General features: G+C 42.6%; 2 long non-coding RNA genes and 1 pseudogene across 5 annotated transcripts in view; 2 read left to right on the top strand and 1 right to left on the bottom strand.

Moving 5' to 3' along the window:
• The first annotated feature begins 2,425 nt into the window (after window positions 1–2,425).
• Window positions 2,426–7,888, top strand: LOC111247110 (toll-like receptor Tollo pseudogene; annotated as a pseudogene). Its single transcript, XR_015322738.1, has one exon. The product of XR_015322738.1 is annotated as a toll-like receptor Tollo pseudogene (transcript).
• On the bottom strand, window positions 6,654–19,452 carry LOC111247175 (uncharacterized). 2 transcript variants are annotated; one of them, XR_015322750.1, is made up of 4 exons: window positions 19,315–19,452; window positions 14,575–14,747; window positions 14,142–14,474; window positions 6,654–11,892 (listed from the first exon to the last, which is right to left on the bottom strand). It is a non-coding gene; the product is annotated as an uncharacterized LOC111247175 (long non-coding RNA). The 2 variants fall into 2 exon arrangements; XR_002671992.2 differs by lacking the exon at window positions 14,142–14,474.
• Window positions 16,663–22,173, top strand: part of LOC147756602 (uncharacterized) — a 31,158-nt gene continuing 25,647 nt past the window's right edge. For both annotated transcript variants that reach the window (XR_015322758.1, XR_015322759.1), the window contains exons 1-2: window positions 16,663–17,040; window positions 17,541–17,714. This is a non-coding gene — a long non-coding RNA (uncharacterized LOC147756602). The remainder of the gene's footprint in view (window positions 17,041–17,540; window positions 17,715–22,173) is intronic.

Raw genomic sequence — 22,173 nt, 5'->3', positions numbered from 1 at the left:
AGCTCGGAAAGTTAACCAAACGCATGAACATTAAGCCTCACGATAATAAACATCAGGGCTGTTTGTACAAACCGACTTATTTGTTCAGAGCGAGAAGATCAAATCTAAAAAGGTGCAAATTCGCAGGGTATCGGGAGTGACTCTGCGCAAAACCAACAAGAAGGGCTAAATGTTCTTAGTATTGAAACGTAGGTTTGCTTGTTAACGGTTGACCAGACGGACGAGTTGGAGACGCTGGAGGACGAACGCAGTGGCGATTTTGCCGCATCCGAGTTAGTGTTTATTTATCTGTTAGGGCCGCTGAGCACTTCCCTCGTTCAACTTCAGCTCATAATGAGCCAATAGTTGTTTAGATCTGTTTGCGCTGAGTCCCTTGTCGTCTTCACATTTACAGCTATTCGCTAGCCGTCACAAGGACTCCGTAAGCCGTCACAGCGCCAGTTAACTCGGTGACGGCACGTCGAATGTTTCAGGCAGGCCGACGTCGGCAACAATCAAATTTCTTTGAAATGTCTTTCAAAACAATTGTTCGGTGCCAATGCTATCTTTAGGCTCTAGTTTTCTTTATCTGTTTGGCCGCCCGGCAAAGACTCGTTGTGCACCGATCAGGGATATTCCTCGGATGTTTTGAACTTGGTGGCATAGCAGTCAGCGTTGCATGACGAAGCACGAGTCTCGTCCGTCAAAATCTGTGTTGATTGACGATCGCTTCCCGTGCCGATGCTCTTGAGAGCTTGAAAGGCCCACGACCGCAAAAACAGTAGCAGCAGTTATGGCGGCGTGAAAACAGCGGCGGAATTTCCTGCACCTTTTTTTCTTCGTTTACTGGATCTCGTTCTCAGTGCTTGATTCAACCGAAGGCGCCAGCCGCAAAAATTAATGTCTACTTCTTTCTACCAGCACTAATGTTCTCGTTGTACGCTGTTGTTAGCCTTAGTCCAATCAAGGGCGTGTGTATGTTCGGTGAAGTATTTGACACTTTGTGGCTGTTTTATCTCGACAACGCGAGTAGTTAAGGTAAAGTGTTTCGACTACCTCCGGGTAGCCGACGACGTGCGCTCCTTGTAGCTCTTAAATGGCACACATATATTTTCGCTGTCCACTGAAGGCTTATAAATTTTATATTATATAATATTTTGCTATTATCCCGCTATCACATTATGTAGTAGGTAGGTAGTTCAAATATCCCCTACAATATGAGGTTATTCACAGGTGGATTTAAAATGTATCGACAGTTCAGTAGCTCGATTGTCTAATGTGATATAATGATTGGACTGGCGAACTTGCAAAGAGGCCGATACCGGCCAATGAGTCACCAGGCCGCTGGAGAGGAACAGAGACGTATCGAAAGAAAAGGCAATTGCTTGGGTTTCCGAAGAAATCCGCATGAGTTTACCATGTGGTGGACTGACGCTAACCTGAGGTGGTGGATCGGACCCGATATTTATCAACAAATTCACCTGATAATTATTAGAAATTTGTAAATTTTTTCATGAGCATTTGTTATTCGATATAATTCGCGTTATCAGAACAACGCCGCTATTCAGCCGCGCGAATCCATGGTAAAATGTTTTGCTATTCGCGTGATAGTCAATCCTGGACTCGGGATGCGTGACAGACTGCTAGAAACCTCCACCTAGAAATCTTCGTCATTCCTTACCGAATAAGAGACGCTCGGCTGATAATTTGAAGTGCGAGATTGTGGGGCTGATCTACCTGTCTGCTTCGTCGCGTTCCGTAAGACATTAGAGCATGTCAATGGTCCAATACCCGAAAAGCAACGCAGTGTGTACGTTCGCTCTGTGCTTTGTTTGAGCCTAAGTAAATACTTGTACTCTAAGTATAGTTAGCAATGTTGTCGTCGAAAGTGCTCGCTCTGTTCAAAGCGGCTCTCGCAAACGACAAAAAATTATTGAACGAGCTCGCTGATTCTAACGTCCTAGAATAAAGGACTTTCCCTGTTGAGAAGCGTAAAGTTCGCTCTGAAGTGCGCCAACGCACGAAACACTAAATGAAATTACTAACATTACTTCAATTAAATTTAGTTTAATTTGTGACTTGAGGTCCAGTTAAAAAAAACACTCAGATAAGTTTACTTCGAACACTCTTCGACGAAACGTATTCAATTTTTTTCAACGATCATGAAGCAACACTGGATTTTCCTTCTTCGGTCGGTGATCGCTTTTATACAAATTGTTCCATGTTTATTGTTGGGTTTTTATCGGTTAGTGCCCGCCAAAGTAGATTAGACATCTCGTGCGGTCTCTATCAATGAACATCGGACATCAAGAAGATCTGCACAATGAAACTAGGCAACACCCGCTCAACGGCGCTGCACTTTCCTTTTGATCCTTCTCGCCGCGCCGATCCTCTCCCCATGGGAGAGGGCTGCTGCACAAATCTAACAGAGGCACCCAACGAGTTGGACCAAATCCCCGATCAGTTCTTGACTGAGGTCCGTTCTTGAGGGCTAGCTGATCTTCGTCATAGAGTTCCCGCTGATGTAAACAGACTAGGGTCTCTTGTATGAAGATTTAATTTTCGATGGAAAGATTCCGTTTGTTGAGTATGCATGTTAACGTATTTGCCGAAGATTTGCTATCTGCCTAGCTTAAAGGACATGCGCATAGCAGGATATTGTGCTGTGTTATGCCGTGTAATGACCATTGGATAATAATATGAACTTAAGGAAAGAACCTGACTCGACTACTGCCATATTTGAGGATGATCGAAACAACAAGCAGATTTATGAATACACGTGCAAGTTCGGTCATGAGTGTCCAGGACACCTTTTCCATCGGCTGTGCCAGCATATGGACAATCCTTTGGCTCGCATTTCTATCGGCGGGGTGCTGCGAAGCGCGTTATGTACGCCCAGAAGACTGCACATGGGAACCGGTAGCCGATGCTGCCGGCGTTTCGATCGCGTGCAGTGTACGAACTCTACAAGCCGGAATAAACCCTACAAACTTCTCGCTAATTATGCCAGCTCATACTGTTCAGCTAGCTGTCATTTGTGGTGATCAAATATTGCAGAGTGAGCTGGCGAACAGCCTTTTCGTGCACTTGTACGGATTGCGCGAACTTTCCATCGAGCACTGCAACCTTGCTCACTTGCCATCAAAAACCTTCGAAGGCTTATTAGACCTGAAGAGATTAAGTGTGAAAACATTCAACATTAAAAGGGGCCGTTTCTCCTTGCAAGTATCACCCACAGCTTTCAGTCCGCTTAAAGCGATCGAAATGATTGATTTGAGCGAGAACAGTATCGATTTACTACCTCACACGTTGTTTTGTGGTTTGGAACATTTACGTTTTGTGAACCTTTCGGGAAACGCGTTCCATGACAGTGCTAACTTAGGTTTATCCTCAAAATCGCGTTGTAGGCCAAATTTTCGCGGGCTAGATGTTACGCGTAGTAAACTAAAGGTTCTCTCAACGAGAGGCCTCGAGACGCTAGTAAGCCTTGAAGAACTGCGCATGGAACGCAATCAGATCGCCAGAATTGACTCTGATGCTTTCAGTGGACTCGCAAAACTCACACGACTTGACCTGTCGCATAACTCTTTTTCTACATTGCCTTCCAGACTTTTTCAATCTACGTCGAAGCTGGCCGAGCTCTACATGCGGAACAACTCTCTCAATGCATTGCCATCCGGCCTGTTAGCTGGACTCCGTGAGTTGACCCTACTCGATCTGGCACATAATCAACTTTCAGCGTTAGGATGGCTACAGAGTGCCCAAGACCTCGCGCAACTCGCCGTACTGGACCTCAGTTATAACCGACTTACACGTCTCAATGCTAACGTGTTTACTGCTCTGAGCGAGTTGCAAACTCTCCAACTGCAAAACAATCTCATAGAGCTCATTGCGGACGGTACGTTTATCCAACTTAACAATTTACAATCGCTGGTGTTGAGTCACAACCGATTGAAACGGATAGGTTCTCGTATGATTGGGGGACTAAACTCTGTAACGACACTACACTTGGACGATAACCGGATCAGTGAAGTCTCTGATGATACGTTCGCTAATATGACTATGCTTCAAGAGCTCAATTTAGCCAGAAATGAACTTATAGTTACACCGCTCATTGTGTCATCGCTCAATATGCTGCGAACGCTGGATTTATCGGACAACAAAATTAATGACGTGGTCAATTTTTCGTCTCAAGGTCTAGGCCAGCTTTATGCCTTAAATCTAATGGGCAATAGGATCGGCAACCTCAGTCGAGGTGTTTTTAGCAGGTTGCCTTCAGTTCGTATTCTCAACCTAGCCAACAACAGCATTCAGACAATCGAGCAGGAAACGTTTGACGATATGCCGGGCCTCCATTACCTCCGACTAGATTCAAACGTGATTGAGGACGTTAACGGATTATTCAGCAACCTGCATGACTTGATCATGCTCAATATCTCCGTAAATCGAATACGCTGGTTTGACTATGCGCTTGTGCCTGTGGGTCTTCAGTGGCTGGACATCCACGACAACCAGATTGAGGCTCTTGGCAATTACTTCGACCTTGAACAAAGCCTCAAACTTCGCACACTAGACGCCTCCTACAACAAACTGACCGACTTAGATTCGTCGTCTCTACCAAATGGAATTGAAATAGTCTTCCTAAAGAACAACAACATCAAACTAATTCAGCCATTCACCTTTCTCGGGAAACACAACCTGACCCGGGTCGATTTGACCAGCAACCAATTGAAGGTTCTAGAGAAACCGACATTCCGACTGAGTGAAGTATCAACACGTCGACCACTACCCGAATTTGCTATCGCAGGCAATCCATACGTGTGCGATTGTAACATGGAATGGCTACAACGTTTACATAACCCCACGGCACAAACTAGCTCCGATACTAACTCGCTCCGCCAATATCCACGGGTAATCGATCTGCATAGCGTCGAATGCGAGCTAACCTTCTCGAAAAGTTTCCAAAAAATGCCACTGGTCAAGGTGGACTCGTCACAATTTCTGTGCCCATACAAGAGTCACTGCTTCCCACTTTGTCACTGCTGTGATTTTGATGCCTGCGATTGCGAGATGGTCTGTCCCGCTAACTGTAGCTGCTACCAGCATCAGACGTGGAGAACCAACATCGTCGACTGCAGCTCACGCAGTCATCTTTACAACCCGAGACAGCTGCCTATGGAGGTGAGCGAATTGTATCTTGATGGCAACAATATACCTGAGATCAGCAAACATTCGTTCGTAGGCCGGAAAAATATGCGAGTTCTATTCCTCAACAGCTCGAACATCGTGACGGTACAGAATCGTAGTTTTGCAGGCTTGCACGAGCTGCGAGCACTTCATCTCGAGGACAATCGGATTTCTGAATTGCATGGTCATGAGTTCGATGATCTTGACCGACTCAGGGAATTATATCTTTCCAATAACCAGCTTAAGCATCTGAGCAATATAACATTTACCCGATTAAAAAATCTAGAGATACTCCATTTAGATCGAAACTATCTGGTCGAAATCTCCGTGTGGAGCTTTCAGTATAATACGCGTCTGACAGAGATTCGTCTGGCAAGAAACCCTTGGACCTGCGATTGCCAGTTTCGAATGGACTTCAGTCAGTTCCTGTTTAATGAACGCGGTAACATCGCGCGCGATCTTTTTGATCTCTTATGTGTCTACAATGAAACGAAAGCATTACCATTGTGGGAGCTGAACGTGACTGAATGCTTTAGCCCTTCAGAAGCGACGTCATTGGTCCGATCGTTCCACATTCATCGTGTCGAAGATCTGGTGCCTGCCCTCGTCGTTCTTGGCGCCGTCATCCTTCTATCAATGGCAGTTACGGCGGGAATCGTCTACCGTCGCAAGTTGAGCGTATGGTTTTTCAGCCGCTATGGAGTTCGAATGTGTCACCGTAACCCAATTGAAGAAGAAAAACTCTTCGATGCTTTCGTGTCGTATAGTAAAAAGGATGACGCCTTTGTGGCACAAATTCTAGCTCCAGCATTGGAGTGCGGCAGTCCGCCGTATCGGCTGTGTTTACACTATCGAGACCTGTCAATGGCTGGGGGCTACCTAAGCGAAGCTATCCAAGAGGCTGTCGAGAGTTCCCGGCGAACGATTGTTGTCCTTTCCGAGCACTTTCTTAAAAGCGAATGGTGCCGTTACGAGTTCAAGACAGCCCATTACGAAGTGCTGTACAACAGTAATCACAAACTTGTCGTTATTTTCCTCGGCCGTGTGTCCTATCGTGAACTAGATGCCGACATCAAAATGTGGTTGAAACGGAGTACGTTCTTACACTGGGGTGAGAAGAACTTCTGGGATAAATTGCGCTATTCTCTGCCTGATGCACGCCACCGTAAGGTTCAACGCTCGGACCTAAACTCAGTCACCGTCCATATCTGACAGTCACAGTTTCAATTTTGGTCTAGACAATTTGGCAATCCATAGGACACGTAATGATCTTTTATGCGCTCTTACGATCTCGGCATTTAGGCTCATGTTACCACTTTTTTAAACGAACAGGACTTCCCGAGGATCAGTTGTAGGGAAGGCGGTAGGAAAAAGTCCATAATAGGAAATATAGCGAGTAAATAATTCAAAATCATAGATTAAGTATCAATACTAACGCATTAAGGCCAACACTGTATTTCGAGCTGTTGACGATTGTTTGGTAAAGGACAAAAACGACGACGACGACGACGACGACGACGACGACGACGATGACGACGACGACGACGACGACGACGACGACGACGACGACGACGAGAGAGAGAGAGAGAGAGAGAGAGAGAGAAACTACGGTACGATTGCAACCCTCTGTCGACTTATGTCACCGTAAACTAAGTCCTAAAAGCTATCAATGAATATGAAACTAGGCCAGTAACGGGAAATCAATGAAAACAAGTCAAATGGTGCGAACACTATAGAGTGCGCAATGAGCCATTGAATGAACTATAACAACAGGTTATTTTTTTAGTTTACTTCCACGTCGGTTGGTATGTACACATTTGTAAATACGCAGACAACTAGAAATAATAGAAGGATGTGGTCGTTTATGTAAAAAGTTCTTCGAAGAAGTTATGTAAAAATGATAGTAATCAATTACGATAATACATGGTGATAATGATTAGTATGACATGCAAGAAGCAGCGTCCAACTGCGGAGATCTGTGATAGCCTATTGTTGTAAATAGCCTGAAATGTAACCTATCAGAATGATCCAGGATCATCGTTCTAGGCACGGTAGTGACCAACAATGAATGAAGGTGAATTATTTATTCGGAAACCCTGTATACAATATTTATTTGAAGAGATTTAGAAAAAGCTTCTGTGACTAAACGGACAATGTTGTAATGAATCATCATGAGCATGGCTGAAATAGTTTGTATGTCATTAAATTATAGAGGTTGCGATGCCTTCGTGTTGTTGCCGAATTATCTCCGCTACTGAATTTTGCTCCTCGTTTTCATTACTTCGGTTAATTCCATAAACAGGATCAAATCCATTGTGCGCCATCAATCGATGTTTGGACTACGCCAGGCAGTGTGCTATGTTAATGCTTGCAGAAGAGTTTGCTTTTCCCAGGCAAAAACAGACTTTACCTCACGGCGCGACTTTTTCCTTCAATGATTAACTCGTTTTTGGGATCCCGATCCGTATTAGTCAACAACGTTGGAGTGAACATTTACAAATAGGACAAGTTTGTCTGTGTTTAGAGTGAAAAAGAAGGAAGACATCGACGCTTGAATATACGGATATTCAACTCATAAGGCGTTAAATACATAATTTCTATATGAATTTTTACAAACTATGTCATTAAAATGAAATGTTTTTGTCGCAGCTAGAATGAAGGAATTGACAGGACGAAGAATAAAACAGGCCGAGAATAAGTTGTGACCTGAAAAAGAGTCTAAGTATTCTACTATTTATTAGTAATTTTGATATGTTCTTCTAACCAGGTAGGGGTATTTTACTGTTTAGAAATTAGTATTCGATTACCGTTGAGTTCTCTGAGTGGGAACTAGTTAAGAAATATTTTATCGTAATTTACATTTTCCGTCACCTGACAACCATTGCACATTATGCAAAGTAGGAAATTTCGGACAAAAATTTACACTAATTCCACCCAAAGTCGTTCAGATAATCATCTGATCCAGCCATGTTTTCGGAGGTACCTTTTGCTTGAAACTTACGTTTACAGCTACGCAAGGTCTATTTCTTTTTCATCCAAGAGTATCATTGAAATACATGATTTGCCCCTCACAACATATTCAATAACTATCTAAGGACACCTAGTGGACATGAGAGGAAAACATTGCTTCCCTAAATTTACAGATGTGGCTACACCCCTGCGATACCGGTAGGTCGGCACAATGTACCAATAAGTTTTAGTTTTCCGTGCAGTTGCAAAGGACAGTTGGCGATACGTGTTCGTTCAGTTTTTGACAAGGTAAGGCGACTCAACTTCCTAAGTAATTGTGACCTCCGACAAAAATTTGTCCCTTCCGTGCCGTCTGTGCATTTTGAGCGGTAAACCACCAATGAAACCGAAATGCTATTCAGCAACTAAGAAGATTGCGGAGAAAGCTTCGTCTCCCGGTTGGTGCGCTTATTCGCAAGACTCGATTGCTCCTTTACTAACCCGACCCAGTTGTGTGCATGTCAAATCAAATTATTAGGCTCAAGGTTACAGAGTGTGCTGATATGCAATGATAGAAGCATCTTTCCGCCCATATTTCACTCTGTTTGAGCGGTAAACTCCCCTGCGTTGCTACTTACCCATCATCTATGTGGGTCTAGTTTGTCGCCTCGCCTCATTTATAGAACCCATTTTGTAGATTTTAATAATGAGAGCGACTAATTTTATTCGATTTTTCGAACGTCTTTACATTCTCCTATGATACGTTGTTTGTATATTATATTCATTCGTCGTGCCATAGGCACTACTACGGAATGCGATATTGGCGCTAGGAGATTTCAGTCCTTACATGAAACTTGTTGAATAAATTTACAATTTACAAGTTGACTTTTCTGCTTGCGTTATTTTCTTTCTCCGCTCCTAAGCGGTAGAGTAATAGCTGAAGTGATCCGTCAGACGCTGCTGTTCGATGGTAATATGACTTCCCTTCGAGTAGCTCAGCCTTCGAGTTGTTCCGGCTGCCTTCCACTCTTTGATATGCGGGGGATTCGAGAAAACGTGGCAAGCAGCTGCCGACTGGAAGAAGAAGCAGCTCTGCAATTTCATGCGTGGCTACGTGACTCGATGCAACTTGTTCGATCTGGTTAAAGCAATGCCAGGACCAGACTGCGTAGCGAACATACGAAAGTGCCTTTCGAGTTAGGCTCACGGCGAAGTTGCCTTGAGCCCTCTCCTCGATCTTTCAAAACGTATGAGGTTGGTTTGCCGACTCTAGTGCACGTTTCCTATTTTAATACGTCTTTTTCCTTCATGCTCATGAATATTAGGCTGCTATGTAGGTTTGACAGAATTATTCCTTTATTGATAAGGTCGAAATTTCACCTAAATTCATACAACCTATGTGACCACATAGATTCATTCAAGTGCATTACAAATTGTCGGCTGCAGACTTGCTCATAAAGAATTTAATTTATAACTTCTAAGAATTTTTTTTTTGCTATTTGTGGAAAAGCGTTACTTGCCGTTCATGAAGCATTGCCTGAAGTAGAGCATGCATCAATGTAAGCGCAAGATATCAATGTGCATACCAGCATTACAAACTTCTTTTCGTATCAGAGTTACCAGACACCATTGGAGAAACAGCCTTATACTCAGACATGGCGGTGTTTTTGATGGCACTAACATGCTCAGCCTTTGTCAACGTATCTCTGATTCGTTCCAACATCATTAACGATAAATTTAGCTTTGTGACTCATCGCTGTAGCACACTAGACCTGTACTCTAAGGTGATTTATCTTTATTTTTCTAAGCTTATCTCACCGACCACAATGTTGAGTAGAACTGCTAAAGGCGAGTGTCAGCAAGAATTGTGCTTCGGGAAAAAAACATCGTGCTTGCAAACAACAGAGCATTTTGGCTCACCAAATATCACAAGCTCAAGTCCGGTCGGAATAATGAGGATTAAAGAAACATAAGCCTGCTGAAAAAATCTTTTTAGAACGAAATCGTTATTTTTTTTTTTGGCTTGCATCGTATAAATGGAATGGAATGGACGCTTCGGTCGGGCGTCATCTTTTGTATTTGAATCTTAAAACGTATTCAATATAAAAGGCCCCCAGGGATTGGTACTGGGTAATCGCGAGCGTGATACAATGTTTGCATTCAGTGATCAGAATAAAAACGAACTACAAAACAAATATTTCAATTGAGTATTATGTTCAAAGAGATTATGACATTTTGAATAAAATAACACCCGTACAGTTGATCCCTAAGACAGATTCTACAGGGCGTGTACAGCTGACGCGTGTGCGTGTTGGTGGCCTAATGCAATGATTAATATATTCTAGGTCTGAGCGAAATTTTGTGATCTCGGTACCGTAAGTATCGCCCCGCGTGGCTTGAGATGCCTTGCCGTTGTTCTCGCTGCTATTGCTGCCAATAATAAACATCACAGCATGACATCACATCTATTTCTCCAATCCGTTGCCTCAACCCCCTGGATTGCCTTATCCGTAAGATAATAACGGTCTACTTACAGCTCCAGCACACTACAAAAAAGCGTTGCTAGAGCTACACCTTGTACATAAAAGGCCTATCAGTAAAAGCGCCCTGCAACAAGGCTCGTTACCTTTATTTGCGGTTTTTTTTCTTATTATTGTCAACAACAGCAGTTGAAGAGCCGTAACAGAACGCATCAACCTAAGCCACTTAGCGAAGTAGCACCAAACGACTTGAAATGGTTTGTATCGTTTGTTACACGTGTACGATCTTTGTGGCTTGGCAAATTTCTGTAGATAATTCCCCCTGTAGTATTCTCGAATCGATGAGTTTTCGATTTGTGTGCTTTGTTGTGCCTTGAGATAGTTTTTATTATATCCTTCTAATATGTACGTACGTATATATATCTGAGTTTCGATTCGCTCATTTGCGCGAACCTTCAAGGCTTCTTGTCTAATTGTGTCTCTGCGCGCAGTTATCGTAAACACTGCAGAGGGGTGGGTCAAGATCAAATGGGTGACCAGCTTATATCTGTAGAAAGATAGTTACGTAGATCTGAACAGGCGATGTTTTAATGAAAAACAAAAACTAATGGAGCTTTGGATAGAGTTATGCATGAATCTGACGCATCGACGCCATCCTCTGCGCTGGTAATTATTTCAATTATACGCAGAGTAACACCTGCTGAAAGAGCATGGTCTGTAACGCATCTGCTAATGGGGCCATTGCAAACTTCTACAGCCTGCTTTGTGTATTTATTATAAAATCAAAATATGTCACAGCATAAACCGTACTGGCATCAAACACAACGCTTAGCGCACAGTCGTGATTATCTGGGTCTTAATTATTCCCCGTCCTCTACATTCATATCGACAATAAGTCATAAAAGAAAATATCAGAAAAACCTGAAAAATAAGGATATAAATTCGCCCTCTCTATCTCTATGATCCTTTTAATAGTGGCCTTCTATTGGTGCGAAGATATTAAATAGACACTAAATACAGGTAACTGCGGACATGGAGACATATTTGATGGGTCTATTTACTATTACATTGGTGTATGCAGAAAAACATTAATGAAGAGCTATAGCCTTCACAATAGTGGTTCCTCGGCCTTGCCATGTGGTTCAGTCAGGGCGAAAAGAATGCAGACGTTATGAACGTTTCAACAAGTCACTCAGGCGCAGGTTACACTTTTTTCGATGTATTCCTTCTCAACTTCAATTCTTCAACCATTGCCCAATATCATCTTGCCTACTACTATATACATGTATATTGATTGCTGGAAACAAACAAGAACAAAAACAGCGTTATTTTCAATTTCTTTGTAGACAATAGAAGACTTTTCTCTCTATAATTCCGTTCAGCGAAGGGATATTGCATGCCAGTAGTATATAATACGGTGATTCTCATTTTTCTTAAAGGAACTTGATTGTCATTCCGGGTGCATCTTTGCAGATTTCTGTTACGCTTAGCGTGGGCATCTTATTAAAATTAATCTGTCAAAAAGAGGAAAAGATACTTATCAAACTAAAATTAAGTGGCCGACAGCCTGATAATGTTGTTGGAAAAGAACCATAATAGTAAAGGTCGTAGTACCTATGTATATTAGCGTTAGTGCACTAAATGCAAGAAGAATAGAAAAAGCGCATTTATTTTGAGTAACTCTAATTTGAAGAATAGTTTGCCTCATCCTGGTGTCGCGGACCTGCATAAGTAATTGATTTTGCTTTGTTCGAGGATGGTTAAACACACGGGACTTCTCTGAGGATTCCGACGCTTTAACAGCATCGTCTGGATTGTTGATGAATGATTCAGCAATAGCTGGGCCTTAGTCCACAACAGCAGCATTCGACGTGACCCAAAATTTTACTCGTCCCTAGCATTAGAACATACTTTTCTAACATCTTTCGTTACATCCGAGAAATCAGAAACAATATGATCCTATATTATTTGCCCTTCTCGAGATGTCTCTTTCGAACTGGTCGTCCCCTTTCGAAATTGTAAATTCCTATCGCACTTCTTATGTTTTACCGTGTGATAGTTTTGGGGCTTGGCTATACGCGTAAATGTAAAAATCATCTTCAAGTCCTACAGAATGAGGCCTTGCGTGCCGTTTTCGTAGCCTTTCTATCTCTGTACACTACCTTCGTCATGCTCTTTTTGATATCTCTCAGCTCTATAGACTGTGCCTTGGTCTGTCAACCAATAAATCAATCAGAAGCTCCTTTGGCAACAACCATCACGATGGGTTCTATTGCCTTGGCCCGGACCCTACCTGTGGACATCGTTCACCGTTTTCACATCCGATATTCGTTGAAAATTACTGCATCAGGGGATAAAAAATCAATTTCCCATTGGGCGAAACTCTCCATCTCTCTCATCGCCAAAAAAATCTCCTCGTTTCAAATTATCATTATTCAAGATTAAAATGTTTGTATTAACCTTTTCTCACAAATTTCGAGATAGCTGCAGATAAAGCTAGTCCACTGTCATCCTTTTTATTGAGCACTGCTTACCGATTACTAGCATGGTTTTGCCGACCTGCTGTGCCATAGTCTATGTGTATTTTTCGAAAATAAAGAAAATTACAAAAATGACAACATAGAACACGTTTGCATCACCGGATGTGACCTACAAACGTGAAGATGTCGTTAGACCTATCCTAACTTATCTTGGAAAGAGCATTTCGTCTTATGTGCTATCTTGATTTTTACCTAGATGCCGTCTGCACCTGCCTAGCTCTTCGGAGTCGGTTAGCGATTGCGTACTTTTTGCGTGCCGCTGGCCATACCATGGGCTCGAGGTCGTATGCATGCTCAGATGGAGATGCATGATTCTGATTCCCACATCAGACTTCAACCAAACACTACATTACCCAAAGAATTTGTACGCGTATACGTCTACCGAATGGTTTATCTCTTTCCAGCATTGTTGCTGTTGGCGCTCGCTGTTTCAATCACACAAAGCCACTACGCTACTTTGATTCGATGTTACGATGATTTTTCCCGGTAGGCGAAGCACCGACTAGAAACGATGGCTATAAATGCGTTGCAAAACGTGAGGTGCATCAGTAGCGAGATGAAATGGGGCCTGTTAGTAGCAGCGAAATACAAGTATAACAAGGAAGTCAAGCCTGCGATTCAAACAACGACGACAACAGACAAAAGAGGTGTGAAGAAGAACGCCTAGTTCGATAGCCGGCTAGCGTCTGTTCACCATTCAAGGCACAAATCATAATAGATGAATTCGCCAACCCGAAAGTCAGCTTTTTCGTGCAGACTCCTACAGATACATTACACAGGCCGCACACATCAATGGAAGAGAACGACTGATACACTCGATGAGCTGTCAACGGAATGGCCTAAACAAAAGAGCGTAAAGGATGAACGCCGAGGATAAGTTGGCTAGGGATTGGAACGTGTGACAGACGCCTGTAGAAAAGTTGCCGTTTCGCCCGTTCATCGTCATTGCGCCTATCGTCGAGAGTCAAAATAATAACAATTGTAGTTCACAACAATGATCGCTCACCGCACTAAGCGGTGTCACCACATGTTACAACGGAGACGTAGTGAGATACGAGCGAATCACCACGAAAAACCGGCGACGCTGGGGCACGATGACCAATGCCACGGATATGCTAGGCAAGCATGGAGTCGTTTACTGGGGTATCGGTGGTCAGTGTTTGTGTTGATTATCGTGATGTTCGCGCTGGCGATGGCTAGCCAACCGGCCAGAATTTGCTGATTAAATCTCAGGTGAAACCGCCTTTGCTGAAGAGAGTTTAATCGATCGGCCAGGAAAGCAGTCGCCGTGTTTCCACGAAGATTAATCCTGACTACCGTAGTCGACATTGCTGGGAAGCTGAAAAATGGGCCTCGATGAGAAATAAAGGGAAGAATGGTGATTTTTACAGTGCGATATATAGATATATTGTGCGCAGTGAAACAGCGAAGAGACGTACCATAAAATATCGGGTGGCACCTTCTGTTGAGGGTAGCTTCAGTCTGTGCCGTGATTTCGAAGCAAGATAACGGAATGGAGCAAACAAAAAGATGAATAACTCGCAAAAGAAGGTTGAGCCGCTGAGCGGTTCGACTCGAGTCTTGAAAAGGTGCTGTACCGTTTGACGTGGAGCTGGAAAATGGCGGGGTACAAGACGAGAAAGAAAAAGTTCATTGGCGTATGGCTAGGCGAGATCATAATGCAATGAGCCTGTAAACCGGTAATATTTACCAAAACTATCCCTGACAGAATGTATTTACCTGCAGAAAGTTGAACTTTTCTGTTTTGAAGGGATTCGAATAGTTACATATGGAGGCTTTTCGGTGATGTGGGCGTCTTTCCTAATTGACTAAATAAGAATAGAGAACTTTTTGAAGAAATAGGCCTATTTATTGATGTTTTGTTGAAGCACTTTTCCAATAGATCTTCTAATTATGCCTAAATTACATAGTTTCAGCCTATGCGCAGATTAGACAAGTCTCCAACTCAGTTATTTGTCCTGATGTTGTACCTACTTTGTTCCGATTGTCTAGGTAGTAAAGCGTGCTTTAACTTGGTAATCCTTGGTGCGGATATTGTTATTTTCTAATCGTTATTATTAATGGTCATCTTGGAATAACTAATCAGCTTTTAAACAAATTAAGAATATAGACTTCGCGATCGGTCGGTAGAAGCAGATAAAAAACTAGATCCACGGAACAATCTAGTCGACGATCGATTCGGGCATACCGACACGTTCAGTGGATTCTGCTATTGATGAAGATTCTCCAAAAATCACTTAAAAAAAGAAAAATATTTAATCTTTCTTCGCAGAGATCAATTTAACTTAGCTCGAAGCTGTCAATAGCTAAATAGCTAGCTTCTTTTCAAAAGTACAAAATTAACATTGTACTTGACATTTTACGCGACGCCATCATTGCCGAATCAACCTGTGCGGCAGCTATTACACATAAGAGCTGCAGAACAAACAGCTTTTTTGCAATCGCCGAAAGTTCCTTCGTACTGTAAACTGGACTTGCCCCTATTGGTCTGCATGGAGATCTGAATCTCGTCCGCTCACAAGACAAAGGACGCGATGTGTAGGGCATGGAAGCAGACGATTTCTTTTCTTTGGTAAGCTAGCCGTTCCAGGCTTGCAGTGACGGAGCAGGCCACCTCCCCTAAACGTGGAAGCTTATCCACTTTTGTGCCGGCTCATTTTGACTGCTTCGCTTCACTGCTTCAGTGCACCGACGACGGCGTTGCTGTTGCCGCAGCCGTCGAAGTTTCCGAAACCAGCGCTACCGCCGAATCTGCTTCGGTTAGCTACTGAGAAGAAGTCTGTTCTCTTCAAGCCAGCCACTGCTGGTCCCTAGTAGTCCATCCTCCTTCTCGTTGCACTCCTAGTTCTTCTTGCGTTGACGGCGATTCTGCTTACGCGACCCCTATCTCCTTCCGGGTTCGCGCATGGCTGGCCATGTAGCCGACTAGTTGCATTGAAGGAACGAAGAGAAAACACAGAGATTGTGGCGTGATCAAAGAAATTGGCTCCGCTTAAGTCTGGCGAGAACTCAGCCAAGCTACGTGACTACGCTGAACTTGTGTGTCTTGATTCATACGACAGAAACACGTATGGCGAAATGAGGCTTGTTCTTGGTTGGTCTTCGAACGGATGGCGACATAGCGATTGAGGATCTACTCTGCTTTGCAAAGCGGCGAACAGATAGAAACCTGCCAGAGGCCCCTACCTCATTCATTCCTATCTACTAGTAGCACTGACACTCCGTCTTAACTCTTTAGGAAAAGTCAATACAGTGTGGCCGGCGCTGCGTTGTCAAACTGCAGGAGCGACCTCGTTCCTGAGCTCTTGTTGTCAAAACCTCTCACAAGCCGCCTGAGAGGATGATCTGGCGGGTCTTTAACTCTTTGGCCGGTGCATAGCCCTGCTCCGACGGAGAGAAACAGGGGGAAGGGATCGACGAGCGAAACGTCAGCAGAGTCTAACCTGCCCTTCACCTTTCTTCCCGGTGAGTTGCTCATGCATTCACGCTTCATGGCTTTCCCCACTTCGATGGGAAGTGTTTCCTTGCAGGCGGCTAAAAGAAGAAGACTTTGTGTGCGCGCATGAAGTCTGGCGACAGGCCTGCGTATGAAACATTGGTTGTGTACGAGGTCGTTTGATACGCTATCATATTTTCAATTCGAATAGAATGGCCTGATCGACGCTGTCTAACGCAACAACTGCACTCCGATTGCCTTCGTCAGGCTGAACGTACCATGACCCTTCTCGTCATCGAGATAGGCCAACATCGATTTCCATTTTCTTGCGCTGTTCGCAAATGAAATTGTTCATCTTGTGTGTGCTACTCTGGTTTCTTGAGGTGTCTGTTTGGAACTTGAATTCTTAGTGGCTGTTGTACCCTACAGCTTCTCTCTGTGCGCACAGGTACGTCATAAAAAAACATTTTCTTATGCATTTTTCACTTGAGTAACACTTCTTATAAAATCGAATCCAATGTAGCTAAAGCGCAATCGTACGTCGTAGATTATTACTATCGCCTTCTTTTCAAAATCGACTTTGAAACAAATTCTTCTAATATAAGTGATGCTTTAGGCTACTAATCGTTGTCCCCTTAGCTACAATAAAGATGTCGCGGCGTTTTTATCCCAGCCACAAACCAAAATAACGTCGCACTTATTGAATAGCTCCATTAGAACAACTTTATAATACGTACAAGTTTGATTTGTTTTGTTTTCACTCAAGTGAATTACCTTCATTTCATCGTTACCATTTATGCTGTTTTTTCTATTTCTACGCTCTTTGCTTACCAACCTATATATTCTAATACATGTAGAAAGAATTGAACTTATTTCAATTTGGGTCATTATGTCCTTGACTAAATAGAGATTGTCTGGTTACGTCACACGATAACGACTGGCCTTCAGTCTGCCCACAGGGTTTCCCAATAATACCGCTAGCTGTACCCGCCAGTCTGAAACGTCCTGCTGCTCTTTTTACCGTGGCGATCACTGCTGCTGCTGATATTGCCGGCATTTGTCAAGTGCGTCGTCCCCAATATTCATACGGCGGAGAGAGAAAGATGGAGGAGCGAAGGGGAGGTAAGAACAACTCGTTGTTTTGTGTGGCTTGCGCTTGTTAATGTCCGTTTCGTGTTGACTTCGTAAAAAGGTAGCCTACTCATGTTCTGCTTAGTACTAGAAAAGTCAGCGTCCTATATTTGCTTGACTCTAAGTTTCGTAAGTATCGTCGTTGCAATAATTCTCTATCGTAGAGGCAAGAGGTGGATATACTTTGAGCGCAAATAGATTGGTAACCGAACTATTGTGAGCAATTTACACCAGCTAACGTTAAGAGCTCACGCAAGGACGACTGTACATAGGATAGCCATCGTCTGCGTGTCGCAGAACAGAAACTAGTTTCAAAACAAGCATTATCTTCCATCGTAAAATTGCTTTTTTTCTATAATTGTATTTCTCAAGGATGTATGAACTGAGACAGCAAAGATCCCTTCTATTTTGTGCAACTTTTGTAAGGAACGATTGTGTGTGTTCGCAGGATAGGTGTATGCGATGTGATACATGCGAATTTCTAAAAGTTTAACTTATCCTGTCATACATTCAGATCATTACCTGATAAAGGAAAGCCCGTGGTTGTATTTAGAGAAATATCGCTCGAATCCTATATTTGGTTAATCTGATTGTAGGAACTATCGACACTCACATGTATTTCATTGATTAAGCATCCCTAATTCGTTTGAAGTCAAATGGGTTTATCTGTACACACAGCAGTGAGCTTAGCATGGTATATGCCCATCCGCGGATTGAGAAAGAAGTGATTTGGCCCAAAAGTATTCGAATATTGTTCAGGCAGCAACTAGGTCCAGCTAGAGTAATTGACCCTTCTATGGAGATATGATGAGTCTGATAATAATTGCAATCTCTTGTACAGCAAGGCCAATAGGCGTAGGTTAGGCGTTTGCCGACACAAACATCACAGTTGTGCTGCTAGTACTGCCATTGTTAAAGCGATAGGTGACGTACGTCCAGAGCGTAAGGATAGTTTCTGCGTGCAGTAAAGGTCTGCGTCGCCCTCTCTATTAACTATCCTCACACATTCATAACAATCACGCACTACAGCGCAGGCCGTAAAGCTAAATGAAAATAGAGCTGGTTCCGTAAATGAATCTGAGGCTAGGAACTAATATATGCTAGTGATTTTGCACAATTCAGTATGAGTTGACTACATTTAACAGGTGGATAGCATGGGTGTAAGGCTGATCAGGGCAGGACCGATCTGAAAAGAGTGTCTAGCATTTACTCAGATTGTAAGCAACTATTTTAAAAAAATAGTCGTGTTTTCTTTTGTTTCGTGCGGTCTTCTGCTGTATTTTGACTAATGTCGATTTCGTCCGAACTGTGTACACTTGCTGAGTGAATTCAGAAACCAAATCTCATTTTTACTTTCATTAGAGGTAGTCAAATACAATTGATTGAGAAATGCCGAATGAGGATACGAAGATATATCGTATAAGCGAGAATATGTTTTACGAGACTTCTGGAAGGTTCTTTTGTCATATCAAAGCCTTAAATTTGGATAAATATTCTGTCACAACGCCAAGAGGATAGGATGAGGAAAAGCGGCGAAACGTTATATTGTCATTGGTCAAAAATTGAACAAAAATCAATTTATACAACCTACCTGAAAGATAATTGCTTACTAAAGACATATTAAGTTGTCCCAAGTGTGAACACCGTATAGGACCAAAGAACTACACATTCTGCACCCGCACCATCCTGATTCACATTGCTCACACCGACATTTAACCATAAATGAACGGTAGACTCATGCTGCTAAGGTCGGACCTTAACATGCCACGTAGGTTAGTAGCACCGACCACTGCGCCGCCCCTCACCCACATCGACGCTCGCGCAGAATGCAACCCACATTAGGCGGCTGAAACTTCAAAGCATCTATTCAAAATACACGCAGAACTCCTAGATATAATGGACTCATGCTTCAATGTAGCACACGAAGTTGTAATCTACGAAAGAGTGTGGCGAATAGGAATGTGGCGCTAGGCCTGAAGATGGCAGGTGCGCATAGCGAACACAGTCGTGTGGCCGTTCGTTGAGAGGAACATGCAAGAAGTAACCACTGTCACTGCCTCGAAAGTGACAGTTACACCGTTTTGATTACAAGTTACGAAAGTGGCCGAAAGGGATCGCAGCTAAACTTATCCACTTCAGTCTTATCCTTCTAAGTTGTCACAATAGCGAACTGCATTTTGCCATAGATTCATCATCTTATATGGTAGATACGAAGTTACCCTTTGGTCACATCCGACAACCGTCGTTAGAAGGGCCCCCAGTTGAGGTATGATTAACTAGACCGAAGTAGAGTTCCGACCACACGTGACGCGTAGTAAAATTTGATTTGCCTAGGATTATCTAATACAATTAATATAACTAAAATAGCATGCAGGTGGAAAAACAAAGCTCGTTTTTGTAAAATTTCAACAAAATAGCTTAGTTCTTACGTAGATATATTGTAAAACCAATTCATTTATATGCTTCTGTTCCTTTAAGTTGAAAGGGATTCTAGAGTTTAAATGGAACCTTTCTATTCTAATGCTCTCATTGAAGTTAATTGTCCAATGACAATTAGGACGATTTAACAACTTTGCGTTGTTTGTAAACCTTCTTTCATCTGTGTCGGTTTATAGCATAATGTAACTAGTTATTCGGTCGTCTTGACTAAGTAGACTTTATATCCGCGATATTTTGCTAACTATTGGTAAGTTGCCATATGCCTGACTTGTGTAAAAAGGTGATCTACGTCTACACTGCTATGTTTGCCCATAACTCTTGCTATATGTATCAAATACCGTATCTGTGTCTAACTACATAATTCCTACATGCTACTCTTGTATCCATTAAGGCGCCCGTAACAACGATTCCGAGATACAAGTGACAATATGTCTGCTCTCCAGCCTATAGTGATGTGCTTACGTTCCTACATATCGCCGTATTATAATTTTGAGCCCTACGTAAAGTATGTTTGCTTAATAGGAACTTGTCAGAGTTTCACATTTGGCTAGCCTGCTTCTAATTACTATGGATTAGTTACGTTCAGTTTGGGATGCCGAGAATCCAGTCATTTATGGGGCTTACATTCTCCTCGCTACGGTGTTGGAATATCGGGGAATCTCGCTGTCCATTATATATCAGAAGCTAACAAATGAGCACTTTTTTATACCTGTATATAACGGTGCCAAGTGTTTACACAAGGAGATCATTTTGCATCCTTGGACAATTATCCCTTCAGATGTATCTATAACCAATCTCGATGGAACTATTCGATGGATCAGTAACAATATATACATATACACTGGCGAATATATCGGGAATATTTCGAGACAGGATCTATATCAGCATCATCAAAGTTATTATTCTTTAAAAAAAAATGTGCGTGCAATTACGGTACAATATGGAGCGAAGGCATTGCTGGCTTCTTCCGTCACTGGCGTTTCGATTAGACTGGATCTCCTCGAGAACAATAGAATTGTCTTCACCCGCGTTTTGGTGAGGTTGTCGATTTCGTAACCGGAAGAAGCATTGATCTCTGTTAACTAATGTCCTGATTTGTAGAAGGTGGTCAGCCCTGTAGCACTAAGAGTATTAAACTTAAATATTATACCGGTCCCTTTGCCGCGTCGTCTTCGAAAGATGAAGTCATATTGTCTGGCGCGTGATAGCAAATTGATTCAATAATTAATCTGAAATTAGCATTGCAAGCCTATTAGAGACTATGGTCTGGAACATATAGCTTCGATTTGTAGAAAAACAAGATACGATATAGAAATCTAGATTCGAAAAGCATATACAATAGTATGTATTCATATCAGAGGTATCCAGATGCGCAGTCCAGATCAGTATCTCATAGACAACTGCCAAGAAGCATTTAGTCAAAAAACCCATTTGATTTTTTAAATATATAACTAGCAATGGGTTAATTAGCACAATTAAATAGCACCAGAGAACTAACAATCAGTGGGTGCCACCGTAGTACCATCGTAGTGTCCGTAGGCCGCCGTCGTGAAAGAACTTCAATTGAAGTGAGGGATTTACGTTGGCGTAATAATGACTAACGTCAAAGCAACAATGCACACCAGATATATTATTATCGCATCATTACAATTGTGCTTTATAAGAATGCGTATTTACAGAAGGGGGTCGAGAATGTTTCTTGGAGAGCTGTACAAATTGCCTCCGAACGGCCCTCAGGATTACAGATCGGTTACCTATTAAGAAAGATTCATAACGTACCTCTTACTAGGTTTCTCCGTCTAATACTTTTACTAGGTTCGTTATCTTAAATTTAACATAACTGGGTTCTTCAAGCCATTAGCGTTTGTAACTCGTAACGGGTTAAGGGAATTCGAAAGGCAAGGGTGTGCTCTCATGTAAAGATGTAAACGTTCTTGCCCGGTTAACTGCAAATATGTCGATTACCTGACCCGTGTCAAGTCGACGACAGGACGATCGTAGGACTGACCAG

Source organism: Varroa destructor, unplaced genomic scaffold, assembly GCF_002443255.2.
Source record: "Varroa destructor unplaced genomic scaffold, Vdes_3.0 BEIS01000003.1, whole genome shotgun sequence".
NCBI lineage: Eukaryota > Metazoa > Arthropoda > Arachnida > Mesostigmata > Varroidae > Varroa > Varroa destructor.
The sequence above is the reverse complement of the archived record's forward strand: the minus strand, read 5'-3'. Positions and strand labels throughout refer to the sequence as shown.